We start from the raw sequence: 17034 nt of genomic DNA on the forward strand, positions 1-17034 counted from the left end.
GAATCAGCTCGACTGCTATGAGATACTCTGACCTTCGACCGCAGGGGTCTTCTGACTGGCCTGGCACTAGAACACCACCGTCCCAACTCCAAAAGGCCTGTGCCCTGGAGAGGGAGATTAGAGGGGCAGGTGAGAAAGCTCAGCGGCGGGCTGGAGAGATGGCTCAGTGGCTGAGAGCACTGGCTGACCAGCATACCAGACATGTGCATGGTGCGCAGTCATACACGCAGGAAAAACACTTATAAGCATAAAATGCAATAAGCTATTTCAAAGGATAACAGTTAAGTTAAATTATTTTTTAATTAAAAAAGTGACTGGCAGGATGGTGGTGCACACCTTTAATCCAGCACTCTGGAGGCAGAGGCAGATTTCTGAGTTCAAGGCCAGCTTGGTCTACGGAGCAAGTTCCAGGATGGCCAGGGCTGACACAAGGAATCCTTGTCTTGAAAAACTAAAACCAAAATAGAGTGATTAGAGATGCTGAGTGGGACGCTCATGAAGGTCCTCCCTGTGGAACGGGCCACTGGATGCAGAACTCAGGCTCAGGCCTCACAAAGGAGACCACGATGAACTTGGGACTCGTTACCTCCCAGGGGATCCCAGTCTGGAATCAGAGAAAAGGCAGTCACGCATCTGGGGATATGGGTCCAGGGGGGTGCTTGCTTAGCATGTGGAAGGCCCTGGGTTCTTCCCCAGCATCATGAAAGGAAACGAACTTAACTAAAAAGGAAACACAAGGGGTTGGGGGTTTGGCTCAGTGGTAGAGCGCTTGCCTAGCAAGCGCAAGGCCCTGGGTTCAGTCCCCAGCTCTGAAGAAAAGAATGGGGGGGGGGAGGAAACACAAAAAGAAAAAATACTTTCAGCACAGAGATATGCGATTATAATTTCAGCATCTGGGCGGCAGAGGCAAAGGGATCAGGAGCTTTTGGCCAGCCTCAGGTGCTTAGTAAGCTGGAAGCAGGTCTGAACAGTAGTTAACTCTGTCTCAACTCTCACAATATCAAGAATGTAGGCACAGGACCCTTCCAAGGGAGGTTCGGGTGCCTCTCTATGCAAGGGCTTGAGTAGGATTTTTTGGGGGGGGGGTTGGAGTGGGAGAGGTCAATTGCAAAACCAAACAAAGGCAACTTCTAACCTCGTTGGAGGAGGAACTGCTTCTCAGGTTCTGGGGATGTAGGCTTGAACCCTCTGAGAAGCTCCCAGGCAGCTGGAATTTCAGATACTGTGGTTTCAAGGACGGCAGGGTCCACAAATCCATCCAAGTCTTTGAAGGGCCGTATTAATCTTCTTGACGGCCAGGCATGCAGACTGGATGAGCACTTTTGCTACTAAGTAACTCTGTGATGGAAGGAATACCGAACCATCGTGAGACCCAGGTGTGAAACCCTTTGGAGGCTGAGAAACTCAAGGTTGTCGTCCATGACACGGGGAACCCTGGGACCTTACGCCATTTATCAAAGCTGGCAGGGATCTGGCCTCAAGAGTGCGCCCCTATCCCCATCATCCTAGGAGTTTAGGGCTCACTCACAAGGGCCTGAGCAGGTGGCTACAAGGAAGCCCATACTAGCAAAACCCGCTGCTTCAGGAAAACACCGGGTTGGCTCAACGTCCCAGGGGACGTGCCGGGAGCTCAGCCAAATGCTGGTCTATAGCACCCTCTGGTGGCAGTTTGGGAAAGTGGCGGACACAGAAACCGCTGTTTGTTTAAGGTTGGGTGGGGCAGGTCATTATTGGAAGAGCGAACTACCCTTCCTAAACACAAGTGAAAACAAGCCTAGAGAAAGGCAGTGGCTGAAGAGACAATGCTGACTCAAAACTGGAACCAGAGCGTCTCGGTACCAAGTGGCTTTTCATGGAGCTCTCCAAACACCTTACACAGGCTGGACTGGACAGCAGCCTCCAGAATGTTTGCTTAGCATGCGTGTCTGCGTTCAGTCCCCAGAACTGCATAAAACTGGGTATGACTGGCGCGAACCTGCAATCCCAGCACTTGGGAGTCGGAAGTAGAAGGATCAGAAAGTCAAGGTCATTGTCAGCCACATCCAGAGGCTATCCTGGGGGAAGGAGGGAGGTAGTGAGGAAAAAGGGGAGATGTAGAAAATGTTTAGAAATAAAATTATCAGAAGTAAAACTTTATACCCTGACAACTATAAGCATTGATTAAAATGTTTAAATAGCCAAAATCAATTAAATATCCGTATTCGTGAATCTGAGGACCTAATACTATTATGATGATAAAACTCCACATTGGTTTTCAGTCTCAGTGAAACCCCTGTTAACATTACAGCTTGGAGTTCTGTTTTGTTGGTCCACATAGTGTGTGTGTGTGTGTGTGTGTGTGTGTGTGTGTGTGTGTGTGTGTGTGTTTTACTGGGGATCACACTCAGGTTCTGTGTATGCTAGGCAAATAGCTTAATACTAAGATTTGTCCTCAGCCTGAAACTTGGTTTCTTATAGAGATGAACAAGTTAATGGTAAAATTCACACAGAAACTCAAGAGAGTTAAAATGATAATCTTTAAAAAGGAACAACATTGGGGTGGGGCTGGAGAGATGGCTCAGCGGTGAAGAGCATTGACTGCTCTTCCAGAACACTGGGGTTTAAATCTCAGCACACACATGACAGCTCACAATTATTTGTAACTGCAAGATCTGAGAAGAAAGAAAGAAAGAAAGAAAGAAAGAAAGAAAGAAAGAAAGAAAGAGAGAGAGAGAGAGAAAGAAAGAAAGAAAGGAAGGAAGGAAGAAAGAAAGGAGCTGGAGAGATGGCTCAGTGGTTAAGAGCACTGACTGTTCTTCCAGAGGTCCTGAGTTCAAATCCCAGCAACCACATGGTGGCTCACAACCATCTGTAATGAGATCTGGTGCCCTCTTCTGGTGTGTCTGAAGGCAGCTACAGTGTACTCATATATAATAAATAAAAAAATATTTTAAAAAAAAAGAAAGAAAGGAAGGAAGAAAGAAGGAAAGACAAAGAGAAGAAACAATTCTGGAGGTACTATACTTACCATTGTAAAAATTCCCAGGCTACTGTAGTAATCAGGAGATGTGGGTAGAGATGAGTAGAACAGCATTGAGAGTCCAAGGATAGACCTTCACATCTGAGACAGCATTGAGAGTCCAAGGATAGACCTTCACACCTGAGGTCAGCTGCTCACAAAGGCAGCAAGCCAGATCAATAAGGAAAGGGCAACCTCTCAACAAATGTGGCAGCAGACATTAATCACGTGGGAAAGAGGACCGGACCCCTACTTCACAACTGCACAAAAATTAACTGATGACAGACTGCAGACCTAAATGGGAAGCCCAAACTATACAACTATTAGAGAGAACATTTATTAGAGGGAAACGTTCTGAGTATGAGAGTCCGTGGTTGTAATTCCATCACTTGAGGGGCTGAGGCAGGAGAATCAAGAGTTCCAGCACATGCCAAGATCCTATGTCAAGAAATAACAAAGAATCAAGAGAAAGGAGCTGCACATTCACTCACGTGGCTCATTCACTCATTCATTCATTCATTCATTCATTCACACATTCACCCACGTGGCCCAGTCATTCATTCACACATGCATTCATTCATTCACACATGCATTCACGTGGCTCATTCATTCATTCACACATACACTCATGTGGTTCATTCATTCACAGGTACACTCATGTGGCTGTGAAGAGCAGCATTATTCATAGGTTTTTTTTTTTAAGTCCCTCAAGCTGCTGGAGAGATGGCTTATCATGAACTTGCTCTTGCAGAGGATGGGAGTTTGCTATGCAGCACCCACATGGTAGCCCACAACCATCCATAACTCCAGTTACAGGGCCCCAACATCCTCTTCTAACCTCTGAGGAATACACATGGTGCACAGACATGCATGCAGGCAAAAGACACACATACAATAAAAAGTTTAAACGAAAAAAATCCATCTCCCTCGAATGAAGGCTGGAGAAACAGTGGGTGTCAGAAATTGAATTTGGATCCTCCACAAGACACTTAACTGCCAAGACATCTTTCTGGGCCCTCTTTTTTATTTTATTTGTTTAAGCCTGTCCAAAGACTTGACTTTACTTCTAGAAAATTCTATGAGGAATTCTTCAAGTGTGGTGGAACATATTATAAAGATTTTAATAATGGCATAGTTTGTGACAGCACAAAACACGAAAATAACCTTTTTCTTTTTCTGTGGTAGGTTCATCCTCTTCCATGTGGAACAATAACATCATCAAAAAGGATGAACGATAAAAATAATAATGAAAAAATAAAATAAGGAGGCACGGGGAGTATCATTCAATGGTAGAACAACCCCCTAGCATGACAAATGTGAATGAAGGGGGCTGAGGGTGTGTCTTACACTCAGTCAGGACACCTTAGGTCCCATCCCCAGCATAGCCTAAACTGCCTCTCCTGGCTCATGACTATAACCTTAGCACTCAGGGGTGGAGGCAGGAGGATGACAACTCAAGGTTATCTTTGTCAACAGAGTAAGTTTGAGGCCAGCCTGAATACCTGTGATTCTGTGTCAAAAGACAGTCCCAGCACTTGGGACTCATGTAGGTCATGTTGGGCTTAACTCCCTGTGCAATGGAAAATGTCCTTGAACTCCTGGTCCTCTTGCCACTACTTCCTCAAGGATTAGAGGAATGGGCTGCCATAACCAGTTTTCATGTCAAAAATTTTAAAGGCGCGCGCGCACGTGTGTGTGTGTGTGTGTGTGTGTGTGTGTGTGTGTCTGTGTGAGTAAGTGTGTGAGTGTGTGTGTGTGAAAGAGAGATATGTTGTGTCTGTGTATGAGTGTGTGAGTGTGTGTGCATGATATAGAGGCCAGAGAGCAACTTTAAATGCCATCTTCAGAAATCTCCCTCCTTTGAGAACTGGAGATTGGGGTGACCGTCTCCCACCCCTTTTCAAGACAGATTCTCTAGATATAGCCTTGGCCGACCTAGATCTCACCATGTAAACCAGGCTGACTTTGAACTCATAAAGACCCACCTCCTTTTTTTTTTTTAAGATTTATTTATTATTTATAAGTACACTGTAGCTGTCGTCTTCAGACACACCAGAAGAGGGCATCAGATCTCATTACAGATGGTTGTGAGCCACTGTGTGGTTGCTGGGATTTGAACTCAGGACTTTTGGAAGAGCGGTCAGTGCTCTTAACCGCTGAGCCATCTCTCCAGCCCAAGACCCACCTTCTTCTTCCTGCTCTGCACTGACATTACAGGAATGCACCACCACGACTACCTGTATTGAAGTGGACCTCTCTTTGGCTTGAGGGCCACCAGTTAGACTAGATTTTCTGACTGGTTAGCCCCAGGCTCTTCCTGCCTGTGTTCCTGTCCCCGTTGGTTTGTATATGCTTGGCCCAGGGAATGGCACTATTAGGAGGTGTAGCTTTGTTGAAGTAGATGTGTCACTTTGGGTGCAGGCTTTAAGACCCTCATTCTAGCTGCCTAGAAGTCAGTCTTCCACTAGCAGCCTTCAGATGAAGATGTGGAGCTCTCAGCTCCTCCTGCACCATGCCTGCCTGAATGCTGCCATGTTCCCACCTTGATGATAATGGACTGAACCTCTGAACCTGTGAGCCAGTCCCACATATATGTTGTTCTTTGTAAGACTTGCCTAGTCATGGTGTCTCTTCACAGCAGTGAAACCCTAAGACACTGTCTCTGCCTCCCTAGCGTTGGAGGGAGACACAGCCCACCATGCCTGACGGTTTTTTTTTTGTTTGTTTGTTTTTTGGTTTTTTTTTTTTGTTGTTGTTTTTTTTTCAGAGCTGGGGACCGAACCCAGGGCCTTGCGCTTGCTAGGCAAGCGCTCTACCACTGAGCTAAATCCCCAACCCCATGCCCGACGTTTTTACTTGGGTTTTGGGATTAAAAGTGTGAACCAACATGATTAGCAGTTTTTTTTTCTTTTTTTTTTTTTAAGATTTATTTATTTATTATATATAAGTACACTGTAGCTGTCTTCAGACACACCAGAAGAGGGCATTGGATCTCTTTACAGATGGTTGTGAGCCACCATGTGGTTGCTGGGAATTGAACTCATGACCTCTGGAAGAGCAGTCGGGTGCTCTTAACCGCTGAGCCATCTCTCCAGCCCAATGATTAGCAGTTTTTGTTTTGTTTTTTAAATTCTTTTTTTCGGAGCTGGGGACCGAACCCAGGGTCTTGCGCTTGCTAGGCAAGTGCTCTACCACTGAGCTAAATCCCAAACCCCCATGATTAGCAGTTTTTAAAAGTGATGTCTCTGTGTACTTATGCTTGTAGCTGTGCCTGTGTGAGTCCAAAGAAGGGTGTTCAGTCCCTCCAGCAGGGGAGTGAATGCTGAATTTGAGTCTTCTGAAAGAGCAGTATGAGCTCTTAGCTCCTCTCTTTCCAGATCATTTATGAAAAGCAAACAACATAGGACCCCATACTTGCCAAAACCAACCAAACAACCAAACGACTAGACAAACAAACAACAATTCTGTTGACATATGCACATAACACCTGAAAGTTTGGGAACTATGTTTGTTTGTTTTTACAAAGTTTCATTTAGCCCAGGCTAGCCTCCAGCTTGTTCCAACTTGCTATGTAGTCAGAGATTACCTTGAACCCCTGATCTTCCTTCCTTCCCCTTTCTCCTCCAAAGTGCTGAACCATTATATCTGGCCCTTAACTTTAATTTACTGATTTTTCCCCCTGCAATAAACAAGAATTACTTTTACAGCTAGAAAAGAAAAAAAAGTCACGAAGCATTTGTGGGCATTCTGTTGAATCGGGGACAGTGTGAGCAGAAGGCTGTGAGACATTGGAGCATCATGGATGACAGAGCAGGAGACCAAGGGTCATTGCCTGCCAGATGAGACCCTAGTAGCTAGCCACCGTCCTGAGGACCAGTCCGCACCGAGGCTTCCTGGGGGCCATCAGGAGAGCTGGTGGCAGCTGCTGTACAGGTGCCCCACCCACTCTGTGCCAGGGACACTGAGATTGCATTTCCAGTTTGATGAAGGTCACTCTGCCCCTTCTGTTGGCCTGGTGTGATCAAGGAAGAGAAGCCCTGGGCAGGAGGCCTGAAGCAGAGGCATGGCAGCAACCTGCACATCATCCTGGCCAAGTGGGCAGTCTCTGTGTGTCAGACTCACACCCTGTGAATCACAGTCTGTTTCTGTTACCCGGGACCTGGGGCAACTGGTAGTATCCCATCTCCACTGTGCAGACGGCTAAGCTGTGACTGACCGGGGGATTCACCACGCTGCACCTGGGACAACCACTGTGGACCCAGGCAGACCCCTCGAAAGTGACCTCACAGGTACTTCCGGGAACCCCGGAAGGCAGCTGCCCTAGCTTCCCAGGTGACTGGGAGAAGAAAGCCACTCACCCATATCCCACAGAGTCAACAGCAGGCCTCGGCACAAAGCCAGCTGGGCTCTGGGCCAGACCCTCTCTTGTCTGGAAGGTAGTGTTGGGTCATCTCGTTTGTAAGTGTTAGAGTGTGAGTGGCCGTGGCCAAGCTGCCGTCTCTAGACAGATTTCATTCCCTTCCCTCAGGGAACGTTATTTCTCCCCTACTGGAAGCCTGGAGGGGAGGGGAGGCACTGTAAACCTGTTAACCCCAGCACAGAAGGTGGAGACGGAACGATCAGGCGTCCAAGGCCAGCCTGGGCTACGTGAGAGCCTGTCGGAAAACAGCCAAGCCAACTAAATAACGAACTGAATAAGCCGAAGACGGAAGGTGCGGGGAATGGCCGCCGTCTCCCCCCATGCACAAGGCCTCCGTGCACAGTTGCCTGAGTCTCTGTCTCAGCTGAGTGCTGGCAGAGCCGAACTGAAGGGCAGATGGGAGAGCAACTCTGCAGAGGAACCAGGCTCCTCTCCCAGCTGGGCCCCAGGTGCAGCCTGTGCCCTTCCCAGCAGGAGAAGGACATGAGTGACAGAGCCAAGGCAAGGTGCCAGGGATAGCTGCCAGAGTGTCAGGGGATCGGCAACCCGCTACTGCCTCCCAGCACAAGACCATCCCACGGCCACGGCCTTCCACTGATCGGCCGGCTGACTCCTGCTAAGGGAGACGCACCACAGACAGATGCTAGGGTCATGCCACCAGCGGGGCTGACGCTTCTTCTCAAGTGCTCCCCACTTGACCAAGCTGTGCCAGGTGGCTGTGAGCCTCGCTAAGGCTTCTAATACCTCACATCTGCTCCATTTTCCAGAAAAGATGACAGAGGCTCAGGGAAAGCATAGCTTCTACGAAATCACCCAACCAGGAAGCTTCGAGATTCCTGGTCCGTCCGTCTGGTCTACATACAATAAAATATTTGTTAAAAGAGAAGTCGAGGGGGCTGGGGATTTAGCTCAGTGGTAGAGCGCTTACCTAGGAAGCGCAAGGCCCTGGGTTCGGTCCCCAGCTCCGGAAAAAAAAAAAAAAAAAAAAAAAAAAAAAAAAAAAAAAGAGAAGTCGAGGACTGGAGAGATAGCTCAGCAGTTAAGAGCACTGACTGCTCTTCGAGAGGTCCTGAGTTCAAATCCCAGCAACCACATGGTGGCTCACAACCATCTGTAATGAGATCTGATGCCCTCTTCTGGTGTGTCTGAGGACAGATACAGTGTGCTTATATAATAATAATAATAATAATAATAATAATAATAATAATAATAATAATATCTTTAGGGGTTGGGGATTTAGCTCAGTGGTAGAGCGCTTGCCTAGCAAGCACAAGGCCGTGGGTTCGGTCCCCAGCTCCGAAAAAAAAAAATCTTTAAAAGAGAAGTTGAGGCCAGTGGGCCTTACCATATATCTTAGTCTACTTTAGTTTTTTCCTTTTTAAAATATTTATTAACTTATTATGTATACATCATACAGCTTTCTGCCTGTAAGAAGAGGACATCAGATTCCAATACAGATGGTTGTGAGGCACCGTATGGTTGCTGGGAACTGAACTCAGGACCTCTGGAAGAGCAGACAGTGCTCTTAACCACTGAGCCATCTCTCTAGTCCTACTTTTGTTTTGTTTTGAGACAAGTTTTCTCTTTGTAGCCCTGGCTGTCTTGGAACTCAGTCTATTGACCAGAGATCCCCCTGCCTTTTCTGCCTGAGTGCTGGGATTAAAGGTCACCACTGTCTGACTTGCCTGAAACTTTTTAAAAATTAATATTTATTTGGCATATGGGTATTTTACCTGCACGTATGTCTTTTTTTTTTTTTTTTGAGATTTATTTATTTATTATATAAGTACACTGTAGCTGTCTTCAGATACACCAGAAGAGGGCATTGGATCTCTTTACAGATGGCTGTGAGCCACCATGTGGTTGCTGGGAATTGAACTCAGGTCCTCTGGAAGAGCAGACAATGCTCTTAATCACTGAGCCATCTCTCCAGCCCATGAGTCAGTCTTGATAAATGTCCCAAACTGACCTTGAATTTGAGACCTTCTGGCCTTAGGCTCTGGAGGGCTGGATTCACAAATACATGCTAGTATGCCTGGCTCCCGGATTCCTATTTTTAAGAATAATTTTTAAACTACTAAATTCCTTTGGGGGAGAATTAAAATAGAATGAAGAAAAGGAAATAGGGGAATGGCTAAATAAATTATTAATAGGCTATTATGGAATCATTAAATAACTTTAAAGAAAATTGTAATGCTGAGAAAAAAACACTCTCCTGGAACAACCAAGTGTGGGGAAGGCAAGCTGTAACACAGGACTTCGGTGGCAGTGCACAGGGCCCTCCAGCAGAAGGCCTGAACAAAGGTGTCCCCGGCCGCCATCTCTGGCCAGTGGGGTGACACATGCTTTCTACCTCTCTGTAGTTTTCTAATTTTTTAAATAAATGTAAACTGCTTTTATGAATAAACACAGAACAATACAGAGAAAGATACATAGATATAGGTAGATATAAATATATATATATATATAGGTAATAGATGGTACAGATATGTAGTTTATCTATATCTATATGATATAAATGATATAGGGATAGAAATAGGTGAGTTGGGATGAGGGTTAGGTGTCCTTCGGACACCTGTCCCTGAAGCCTCAGGTGGGACATAAGGTCCTGGACTCTGTCCTCGTGGGCCAAACTACAGGAGACCAAGGGCAGCCTCACAGAGGGCCAGGCTTTACCAGATGTGTCTACTATGGAGGACTACCAATGGGCTGCTGCCTTCAAGGAATCCAGAGGTCCTGTGGCCTCTGGGGGTCACTCGTAAGCCATAAATTTCCTGTCAGGATGAGCCTTTCAAGATTGGAAACTAGAATATTCCTCCACTGCTGTCTTTGTTTCTTGCTTTTCTTTGGGAACTGCTGAGTGCAGCAATGAGACTGGGAAGAGCTGACCCTTGTCACCCTGGGAGGTGGCACTCCCCCTCCCCGGGAGCTTGAGCAGGCTCTCAGTCTCCTGTGTGGGAAGGGATAACCAGGCCCATCTGGCTTCTGGGTGCCTCCAAAGCTGGATTCTTCTAACCTGGGAGGTGAAGTCCAACCTGAGGGGCCCTGGTTCCCAGCTTAGAAAAGGCAGCTGGGGGCTGAGGGTGCAGCCCAGTGGTGGAGCGCTTGCCTGTCCTGCAGGAGGGTGTGGTTTTAATCCTCAGCACCACACAAACAAATGAGCAAATCAACTAAGCAAACCATAGCCCGGAACACCCCCCCAACCCCCCACCGTGTGAGCTCCTTCAGAAGCAGCGTTCAGAAAAGTGAGACCAGGAACACAGCATTTGATGTTCGGGTGGTGTTATCCTCCGGGTTCTCCCATCCCTGCAGCCCCTCCTGGTGGCACCCCAGAGAGCCTTTTCTTTCTGGGGTAGGGGAGCCTAGGTACAGTACAAACAGTATAGATTTCCAGAGAGTGAGCTCCCAGCCAGGTGGGAGTCCCACAGAGTTGGAAACACCCTCAGAATTGTGTCCTTACTCCCTTCCCTGGGACAGCTGTCCATCCCCCCAGACCCTGGAAGCTTCCTTCTGCCTTTCTCCTGAGGAGATTGTGTGTGTGTGTGTGTGTGTGTGTGTGTGTGTGTGTGTGTGTGTGTATGTGTGGGGTTCAGAGATTGTGTGTGTGTGGGTTGGGGATTTAGCTCAGTGGTAGAGCACTTGCCTAGCAAGCGCAAGGCCCTGAGTTCGGTCCCCAGCTCCAAAAAAGAAAAAAAAAAAAAAGAAGAGAGAGAGAGATTGTGTGTGTGTGTGTGTGTGTGTGTGTGTGTGTGTGTGCATGTGTGGGGTTCAGAGATTGTGTGTGTGTGTGTGTGTGCATGTGCGGGGTTCAGAGATTGTGTGCGTGTGTGTGCATGTGTGGGGTTCAGAGATTGTGTGTGTGTGTGTGTGTGTGTGTGTGTGTGTGTGTGTGTGTGTGTGAGCATGTGCGGGCTCAGAGCTCAACTCTGAGCAGTAGGTCCTCCTTCCTGTGCATGAATTCTGGAGCTTCACCTCATGTCATCAGCCTTGCTGGCCAAGAGCCGTTAGTTACCCCACAGCTATCACTTGCTCCCCAGAGAACAGAGGGGATGCCCTCTTTTTCAGATTGCAACAAAGTTGGGGTCCTCTGAGGGAAAAGAGAACATAGGGTGATAGCTCAGAGCCCCTGCCAAGGCTCCGCCCTGTTTAAGTACCCCTGAGGACCAGTGGGCATGCAGAACACAGGTTATTGTGACAATCCAGAAGTCCTGAGGCCTGCGTGTCCCCAAACTGCATCCTGTCAGTACGGTCCACGCGGCCTCCCCTCAGGTCCTCGTCATCCTAGTCAATGAATGAATTTTCATAGAGTGAAACTGTGCACCCTGCCAAGGTCGAGTCAATTCTGGAGCTGCCCAGTGAAACCCAGGTCCATCCTGGCCACACCCATGTCACTGAGGCCCTGCCTCTTGACCCCAGATGCCAAATAAGCTCTCGTGATGCAGCCCAGGAAGGCTTCACACTCCTGTAGCGACTCAGACTCACACAGCAAGTTCTAAGTCTCTAATCAGGCCCCACCCCTGGGGCCGCTCTTGCTTCAGCCAACCTCTCCCCAGCAGCAGGTACAGCCTGGTGTTAAAGACATGGCCCTTGACACACACAGACACACAGACACAGACACACAGACACACAGACACAGACACACAGACACAGACACACAGACACAGACACACACAGACACACAGACACACAGACACACACACACACACACACACACACACACACACACACACACACACCGAGGAAAGAGTCTCACAAGACAGGACAGCAAGATAGTGAAGAAAATTTTAATTTTTTTTTCTTTTCTTTTTTTCGGGGCTGGGGACCGAACCCAGGGCCTTGTGCCAAGCGCTCTACCACTGAGCTAAATCCCCAACCCGAAAATTTTAATTTTTAAAAGGAAACTTTGAAAGGTATTAAGACTGGGCACAGTGGCGCACACCTTTAACCCCAGCATTTGGGAGGCAGAGGCAGGTGGCTCTCTGTGAGTTTGGGACCAGTCTGATCTACAAAGCAAGTTCCAAGCCAGCCAGGGCTACAGAGTGAAACCCTGACTCAAAAATTTTTTTTACTTATTCTCACTTCCATGCATGACTGCCTGAATGAGTTTAAATGCATGGCATGCATGGAGGCACTGGAACTGCAGGCAGCTGTGAGCCACCTGACGAGGGTGCTGGGAATCAAACCAGGGTCCTCTGGGCACAGCAAGGACTCTTAAGGGCGGGGCCATCTCTCCAAGCCCAGAAACTTTTTTTTAATTGTACTATTTTTGATTATACATATGTGTGTACATGTGTGCATGCGCACGAGTGTGTGCGTACTCCCATGTTAGTAAAGATGCCCATGGGGACCAGAGGTGTCAGATCCCTGAAATTGGAGTTAAAGGTAGTTGTGAGCCTCCTCACATGGGTGATGCTAATCAAACGAGTCCTCTGGAAAAGCAGGGCACACTCTCCAGCACCGAGTCAGATCCTTAGCCCAGGCTGGAGAAACATTTGAGGTAGGCATGGGGCACACACCTATGACCCCAGCCATTCAGTGATGGAGGTAAGAGGAGAGTGAGTTATTTCAGGATAACAAAAAGACCCAGACTTGGTGTCTCACATCTGTAATCTCAGTACTTCAGAGCTAGAGGCAAGAGGACCAGGAGTTCAAGATCACCCTCAGCTAAATAGTGAGTTCAGGGTTAGCCTAGGCTACATGAAATCAGAACACCAAAAGGAAAGAAGGAAAAAGGTCTGTCAGGAGAGACTTTTGTTACCCTGCAGAGTTCTTCCATAAAAATGGGGACAGCCAGGGTATTGTGAGCCTACACAAGGCCAGACCCTGGAGCCTTCTGTCCATCTTTGTCAGGACACAAACAGAACTGGGTTCCTTGGTGCAGGGGCTGGAGATGGACCAGGGGAGCACGGCATCCCTAAAGAGAGCTGCAAAGCCAAAAGCTATTCACCCAGGCAGGAAAACTGAAAGACTTCAGCATGAATGGTGGCTGCACAAAACTGAAGCCATAAAACTGGGCATGTAAAGTTCAGGGGGGAAGAAAAGTGTGTGATGACAGTAGGAGAAACGCCTTCCCTGAGCTGCAGGAACTGGAGGCTGGCTCCAAACCAGGGACAGGGTAATCAGCAAGCCCAGGCCAGTGGAGCAAACCCAGAGGCAGCTCCCAGAGGAGGAAGGACTGCCAAGCAGCCCAGCCTATGGAGCAGCCCCCTGCTGGCCATCAGATGCTCTGTCCAGAACAGCGTGTGTTCGGTGAGCACCGGGAGGTTCACCTGTGGTATAGGAGCCAGTGGCTGTTTAAGTCTTGTGTCTGGATGGCCCCTCGCCAGGCTGGAGGCCTTGGGGGAGAGGGAACAGGACATAAAAGGACTTTATGGACTGTGAAAAAAATAAAGTTAGTTAAAAGGAAAGAAGCAAAGAAAGAAAAAAGGAGAGGGAGGGAGGAGAGAAGAAAGAGACAGCAAAAGAAACGGGCTGGGGTGGGGGTGGGGGTGGAAGGTGGGGGGTAGGGGTGGCGGGCACCCTTAGTCCTAGCACTCTGGAGGCAGACAGAGGTGGATCTCTGAGTCGAGGTCAGCTTAGTCTATAGAGTGAGTTCTAGGAAAGTCAGGGCTACTCAGAGAAACCCTGGAGAGAGAGAGAGAGAAAGAAAGAGAGAGAGAGACAGAGACAGAGACAGAGAGACAGAGACAGACAGAGAGACAGAGAGGGGGGTGGGTAGCAGTGGTGGTGGGATGAGCCAAAAAACCAGGGTCAACTTGGATTTCATTCCAAGAGCTTAGGGAAGCTTCTGTTTGGCGGGCCAGAGGGGCTGGGCATGGCCCTGGTGGGTGTGGCCCTGGTGGGCGTGGTTCTACTGGGTGAGGTTCCAAGCAGATGAAACTGATTGCAGGCAGCGATGCTGGGTGAGGACAGAGGGTGGCGAGATCTTCTTCACTGACTAGTGAAGCTGTTGTGGAGCTGCGGAGAATACTGAGAAGCCCTCGGACAGGCAGGAGGACAGGAGAGCAGGGACAGGCCAGCCTACCTCTTTCTGACTCAAAGCCACCCTTCCGTACAGCTGCATCTTCCCAGGAAGAGACCAGCATACTTCATTTAACGAAGCCCCAAAGAACTCGACCAGACACATTTTGCCAAGGGCCCAGAATTGAAACGCTGGCCACGTTCTGTGTCTCAGAGAATGGCCGCGTTGCTGAGCAACGAAAGAGTTATTCTGTACCTTTGTAGGCTCACACATAGAGATTAGGTGGGTACTGGGGCCAACCCATCTCCCTGTGAGTACTTTCTGTAAGTGGCTTCCTGACCTTGGGCAAGATGCTTAGCCCTTCTGGGCTTCTGTATCCTCAAGTGTATATCAGAACACTAGGAATTCCTACGGCTTATAGCTCTTGGGAGGAGTGACAGACAAATGCCCGTGGAAGGGCTTAGGTGAGGTTGGAGAGGTGACTGGGGAGCGAAGAGTGCAGCAGTCTGCCTTCAGACGATGGGCTCATTCATGCACCCCATCTCAGGGGCTCACAACCTCCTGTAACTCCAGTTCCAGGACCTCAAGCCTCCACACAAGTGAACAACCCCAAACCCAGGTACACACATATGCATATTTTAAAAATCATTTTAAAAATTTGTTTGAAGGGGCTGAACGAAGAGATGGCTCAGCGGTTAAGTGCAATGGCTAAGTACCCGATGACGAGCATGGTTCTACTCCCAGCAACCACATGGCAGCTTACAGCTGTCTGTAGTTCCAGTTCCAGGGGATTTGACGCCCTCACACAGACACACATGCAGGCAAAACACTAACACACATAAAATAAAAAGGATAAAATAAAATCATTTGGCCAGGCAGTGGTGGTGCACAACTTTAATCCCAGCACTTGGGAGGTAGAGGTAGGTGAATTTCTGTGAGTTTAAGGCAAGCCTGGTCTACAGAGTGAGTTCTAGAACAGCCAGAGCTACACAGAGAAACCCTGTTTTGAAAAAGAGTAAATTGTTGGAGCACATAGAAAGCACTGGTATATGAAAATGTCAGCTTAAACTCACACTTTTTTGGTAAAAAAAAAATTGACTTCTGACCCCTCACACACACAAATAAATAAAATGTAACATGTTAGTTAATTCGTTTATTTATTCTGAGTCAGGTTCTCACTATGTAGCTCTGGCTGTCCTGGAACTCACTATGGAAACCATGCTGGCCTCAAACTCAGAGATCACTTGCTCTGTGTGTGTGTGTGTGTGTGTGTGTGTGTGTGTGTGTGTGTACCGCTATGCTTGGTTTATAATAGATTTTTGGGTTTTTCCAGACAGGATTTCTCTGTGTAGCCCTGGTTGTCCTGGAACTTACTTTGTACAAGACCAGGCTGACCTTGAACTCAGAGATCTGCCTGCCTCTGCATCTTGAGTGCTGGGATTAAAGGTGTGTCTTACTGTCATCTAACTGTAAATAGTTTTCTTTTTAAGTAAAGGGATGGGGACATTAGATTATATATGTAACTGTCACAATTAAATCCATCATTGCATAGAATTAATATGTTAATTTTTAAATTTTTTCATGCTGACTTTTTTTTTTTTTTCCCGGAGCTGGAGACTGAACCCAGGGCCTTCCGCTTGCTAGGCAAGCGCTCTACCACTGAGCTAAATCCCCAACCCCATACTGACTTTTTAATGGAGGTATCAGCCACATATTTATACTGTAATTCCAGAGATTTAGGAGGCCGAGGCAGAAAGATTCCAAGTTCATTGTCAGCCAGGCAGTTCAGTAAGGCCCTGTCTCAAAAAATAAAATGAAATAAAACATAAGTCCTGGAAACAACCCTAGTGAAATTCATTGGGTCTCCCAAATAAAAAGACATCAGAGAAGCAGGGAGGACATTAAGAAGGGGGAGAGGGGGGTTGGGGATTTAGCTCAGTGGTAGAGCGCTTGCCTAGGAAGCGCAAGGCCCTGGGTTCGGTCCCCAGCTCCGAAAAAAAGAACCAAAAAAAAAAAAAAAAGAAGGGGGAGGGGGCAATGGGAGTGGGGGTGGGAGGGAGGCAAGAGAGAGTAACTGTGTGTGTGCACATGTGTATATGTGCATGTGTATGTGTGCGCGTATGTGTATGAATATGACTAAAGCACATTATGCAAATTGGGCACAGTGGTGCATATCTTTAATCCCATTACTTGGGAGGCAGAGGCAGTCAGACCTCTGTGTGCTTGAGGAGCCTGGTCTACATAGTGAGCTCCAGGCCAGCAAAGACCATAGTGGGACCCTGTCTCAAAGAAGAAGAATAAAAGCATTGGGATGTGTATGACTGGCATAACCCATTATTGTGCATAGTTAATACATGCTAACGAAGAATATTAAAACTTTAGAAATTAAAACTAATTTTTAAAAAAAGGCTGAAGCGATGGCTTGGTGGTTAAGAACACATACTCGGGGCTGGGGATTTAGCTCAGTGGTAGAGTGCTTACCTAGGAAGCGCAAGGCCCTGGGTTTGGTCCCCAGCTCCGAAAAAAAAAAAAGAACCAAAAAAAAAAAAAAAAAAAAAAAAAAAGAACACATACTCACAGATTTAATCTTCCTGAGACCCAAGTCCAGTTCCCAGTGGTGACATCTGATGGCTCACAACTGCCTGTAATGCAGGT

General features: G+C 47.6%; 2 long non-coding RNA genes across 3 annotated transcripts in view; one reads left to right on the forward strand and one right to left on the reverse strand.

The window, feature by feature from the left end:
- Positions 1–314: 314 nt before the first annotated feature.
- LOC103691935 (uncharacterized) lies at positions 315–14587 on the reverse strand. The gene is made up of 3 exons (XR_591789.4): positions 14443–14587; positions 1136–1338; positions 315–451 (listed from the first exon to the last, which is right to left on the reverse strand). It is a non-coding gene; the product is annotated as an uncharacterized LOC103691935 (long non-coding RNA).
- The window catches only part of LOC120101758 (uncharacterized), a 5034-nt gene continuing 2524 nt past the window's right edge, over positions 14525–17034 (forward strand). The window contains exon 1 of one of the 2 annotated variants that reach the window (XR_010064999.1): positions 14525–14661. This is a non-coding gene — a long non-coding RNA (uncharacterized LOC120101758). Of the gene's footprint in view, positions 14999–17034 lie in introns of both variants that reach the window. The other variant, XR_005502662.2, reaches the window with a different exon arrangement.

This window comes from Rattus norvegicus, chromosome 3, assembly GCF_036323735.1.
Source record: "Rattus norvegicus strain BN/NHsdMcwi chromosome 3, GRCr8, whole genome shotgun sequence".
Classification (NCBI taxonomy): Eukaryota; Metazoa; Chordata; class Mammalia; order Rodentia; family Muridae; genus Rattus; species Rattus norvegicus.